The 4500-nt window shown below is 36.9% G+C and overlaps 1 long non-coding RNA gene across 1 annotated transcript in view; it reads right to left on the reverse strand.

The window, feature by feature from the left end:
* Positions 1–1657: 1657 nt before the first annotated feature.
* Positions 1658–4500, reverse strand: part of LOC125619065 — an 18829-nt gene continuing 15986 nt past the window's right edge. Inside the window, exons 2-3 of the long non-coding RNA XR_007350547.1 lie at positions 3826–3834; positions 1658–1928 (exon numbers count right to left, since the gene is read on the reverse strand). This is a non-coding gene — a long non-coding RNA (uncharacterized LOC125619065). The remainder of the gene's footprint in view (positions 1929–3825; positions 3835–4500) is intronic.

Below are 4500 nucleotides of genomic sequence, written 5' to 3' on the forward strand. Positions count from 1 at the left end.
ACTGGTTCACTGTGCACCAATGAAGTGGCCTCCAAGGCTCTAACACGTCCTTTCCACCCCATCTCTGCCTCCTGGGCTTTCTATTTGGGGTCTTGAGTCCACTCTTCCTTGGACCCAGTAATCACAGTTTCTAGTCTCAGGAACATAGGTGTCCCAAGCCTTGTCCTGACAGGGTAGTAGAAATTCACATAAAAGCCAAGATAAATGGAATTTGTAAAATTTTGGTGCAAAGACAGTAGGTACAACAGGCATCAATATCATGAAACTGAAAGATACCATAGGATGAAAGAAAGGAAGATAAAGGAATCCCACATACTGAAAGAAATAAGAGTTCTTAACTCTAACCATTGGCTGTCGACCTCTGGACTTCTTGTTAGGGAAGGTAAGTAAATTTCCCATTTGATTCTGTCACTACAATCAGATTACTGTTCATGCAGTCAAGTGTCAGCCTAGTTGATATGAACTTGAACAACGTTCAAGTGTGCCTTTTGGGTTGCCTTTCATTCATCAAAATCCTTTCAATTTCAAGTCCTGGCTACTATTTTTAGTAAATATCATCATTAAAATAGGATATTTCTGTAAGTTCATTAGGTCACATTCCTTAAAACAGAGGTAAACAAACTATTTCTGTAAAATTACCAGGTACTAAATATTTTAGGCTTTGCAGGTCATGGGATCTCTGCCATTCTAGCCTGAAATCTGCCATGTAAATGAACAAATGTGCCAAGTTCCAATGAAATTTTGTTTATGCACGGTGACATTTTTTTATCATTTTTCACTTACCCTGAAATATTTTTGTTCCTTTCATTTTTTTCTAACTATTAAAAAATGTAAAAAAAAATTATTTTTATTGGCTCATGGGCCATAGAAAAACAGGCAGTGTGACAGATTGGGCCTGCAGGCCACAGTTTTCCAATCCCTGCCTCATATATATTTTAAAAAGAAACAATCCCATAGGACACAGCCCTTGTTTATGAAAGCCTTCTCAAAAGAAGATAGGGAGACAAAATGGGAATATCCAATAACGACTCAGTTTATTATTCAAATATAAGAAGAGCCCTCCACCTCTTAGTTTTGCCCACTAAGGATGTATTTATCACTGTTGAAAAATTCTGGTGGGTGAAAGAAAGGTTGTTGACTAAGAAGGAAGAGGGGTGACAAATAAGCAAAAATATTTGGGAAGTTGTTGAAGAGAAGAAAGGATTAAGGCCAACAGGCTTTGTACTGAAATAAGAGAAATACTGTTCTATTCTTTCAGTTAAACAGGGAAAGCTTCCATGTGGCTCCCAATAGAACCTGAGATATCAAGAAGCACAAATCTTGACTGAGATCCCCTGCATTGCGTACTTGGAATTCTTCATCATGCAGCTTCCAGAAGGTTGTGAGACTGTGCTTGGCATCCCTCTACCCTCTGAACACACCACCTCCAAGGTAGGAAGATCCATTTCACTTTGGGATAGTTAACCAGCTTAGTCTTTTCTGTTGTCAAATATATCTCCATCTCACAAATCAGTACATAGGAGGCTGGTGAACGGGAGCTGTGTTTGCTGTTCCTGCAAACACTGCACTAATGCACACAGCATTGGGCTTATGATCGCTCTAACTGCTCTTTAGTGAACACTTCATTACTCTTAAATTACAAAATTAAGCTGTATTTTAAAAAAAAAACTTTAAAAATAATCTATCATTTACAGTGACAGGATACTATTTTCTGTGGTAGAGTATGTCCAAGTTTCCTTTCTGATAGATTACTGGTTTTAAAACAGCAAAAATTTCTTATCTTACAGTTCTGGCAGTTACTGGTTTTAAAATAGCAAAAATTTCTTATCTTACTGGGTTTAAAACAGCAAAAATTTCTTATCTTACAGTTCTGGCAGTGAGGAATACAAAATTGAGGTGTTGACAGGGATTCATTGCTTCCAAGGAATCTAGGGGAGAATCCTTTTCCTTATCTTTATCCAAAGTTGTACCTATTTCTTTGCTTGAGAGTCCTATTCCTCCTTCAAAACCAACAGCATGCATAGCAAATTCAAATCTCTCTTTCCCCTCTACTCCCACTATGTCTTCTCCTCCTCTGATTTGTCTACCTACCTGTTCCATCATCCCAGAACTCTGTGATTGCATTGAGCCCCTAGATGAAGACCCTGGAACCAAAGGACAAAAAAAAAAATTAATAACAAAATCAAGGCAAAAGATCCTTTTTTGTTCAAATGACATAATTGCCCTGATATTTCTGGTGTAGCCCATTAACGCATGTAGTATTTGGATTCCATTTTGTAAAACTTTAAAAGGCTTGTAAATGAATCACATTAAAACTATCATCCATCTCTTTCTGAACCAAATCTACCTTTCCACTCAAAAGCTCCATTTCTGAATTTCAAGAAATTCCTTAAATCTCACACTTAAAACTCTAATGCTATCTTCTGATTGCCGGGGACGAAGGCATTGATGATGTAATAAATCCTCTTTATCAGGGAATATCTGGGCCAGTTGTATTTCTGGTATCCCTCTCACCATGGCAGAGCATCTATTTATTCTGTGTAATCTAAAAACAATCACCTAGATTTAGCAGCAAGTATTATAAGAACTCTGATTCTTTTGAGTTGATTGGCGGTGATGAAAAGTTGAATTTGAAAGGATCAATTTTCTTAGACTATCTTATAGTGTTTTTCCCCCATAATGAGTAGAATGAGGTAGAAGTAAGAACATAGAAAAAAAATTATTGTGTGTGTATGTACATGAGTGTCTGATTGTGCATTGACCCTTTCAGAGTAAGTTTACAATGTCCCTCCTCCACAAGTCACAGAGCAACCCCTTGGACATATCAGGATGGGTGGTCTGATCCCAGCTGTTCATGGCCCACACAGTGACTGGGAGTTTTTTAATTGGTCACTTTCAGTTCCATCCCCCTAGTAATTAGTGTTCCTTGTAAGAGAGCCACCTCTTCTAGCCAAACACCATTGAAAAGATGAAAACATCATCTTCCACGAAAGCACACATCTTAAACTCTCTTAAAATTTGGAACAGAAATGTAAAAAAAAACTGTTGTCAGTGTCTCCTTCAATTTCAGAGTGGGCAGGGGAGCAGTATTGCCAAATATAACACAATGTTTATGGTGAAAAGAAATGATTAGAAGCAGGAAAACACCACAGGGAATAACAACCCTTCATTTTTTTGGAGGGATTTTATTTACTTTAGAAATCTAATGGAAGGAAAAGAAAATTTCTGTTATCAGGATTACCACCTAGCAGGGCTTCTGGGAATAAAAGTGTCGGCGTCAAATATTATTCAAAGGAAATGTGTTTTCTAGATTTTTTGCCACTCAGATTTTGCATCCCTTTAAAATAATGTGCTATATGCAGCACAATGCCTACAGAACCTGAGCCAGACAGGGATTTATGTTACCCTCAAATTTTTATATCAGCAGTGTGGGTATCTAAGCATTGAACTTTCCGATAAAATGGGTGTGTGCATGGAGTACATTGGCAGTAGGGGCTCATTCTTCCTCAAATTCTTCATTTTAGCAATGTCTACAATGGCATTTCTTTTTCCAGGAATGGTGACACTCAGCCTAGCCAAAATTTTGTTAGTATGCCGTTTTGCTCCAAGGCAAATAGCAAAGGTCCCTTTGAAGACAATTTAAAAAAAATAGTCCATATGCCTAACAACTGGACATATTTTAGAAAGCAACATATGGAAACCCTTTTCTTGATAAGTTATAAAATATAAAAATGCAAGCAATTATTCTGTAGATGTCTCTAATGGAAAGTTCTAAAATTCCTTCCATATTTCCTGGTGCCAACATTTACACTTTTTGGTTAACACTTATTGGACCTTTGTTATATATCAGTGTTTATTTATTCATTCCATTTTCTGACTACTTGCTTTGTGCCCAGTGCCGTGTAGAGCATATTACATGAATCATCTCATTGAATCCTCATAACTAAAAACTATCCAAATCCTTTTTATTATTCCTATTTTATAGAAGAGGAAACCAAACTTAGGCAGGTCAACCTGGCTAAGGTAACCAGGTATCTATGAAACCAGGATTTAATTGAAAGTCTTACAACCCTAACATCCAGCATGTAACCATATGTCCACAGCTCAAATGACTTAAGCAAAAGGAAATAAATAAAAAGAAATATGTTCTTGTTCTATTTTATATACAATGTGCATTTTTCTCTGAATCCTATCAAGCCTTTATTAAGACAGTCTTGTGAATAGTGGTTTTAGATAGACATGGAGGCATAGTTAATGTATTCATCATAGTCCCAAGATGGAAACACCCAGGTGTCTTGGTTGATTTTATGTTGCTGTAACAAAAGACTTGAGACTGGATAAATTATAAAGAAAAGAAGTTTATTTTGGGGCTGGGCCTGAGGCTGGGGCTCAGCAGTAGAGCACTCACATAGCATGTGCGAGACGCTGGGTTTGATCCTTAGCACTACATAAAAATAAATAAAATAAAGGTATTGTGTCCAAATACTATATATATATATA

This window comes from Marmota marmota, unplaced genomic scaffold, assembly GCF_001458135.2.
Source record: "Marmota marmota marmota unplaced genomic scaffold, marMar, whole genome shotgun sequence".
In the NCBI taxonomy this organism is placed as follows: Eukaryota; Metazoa; Chordata; class Mammalia; order Rodentia; family Sciuridae; genus Marmota; species Marmota marmota.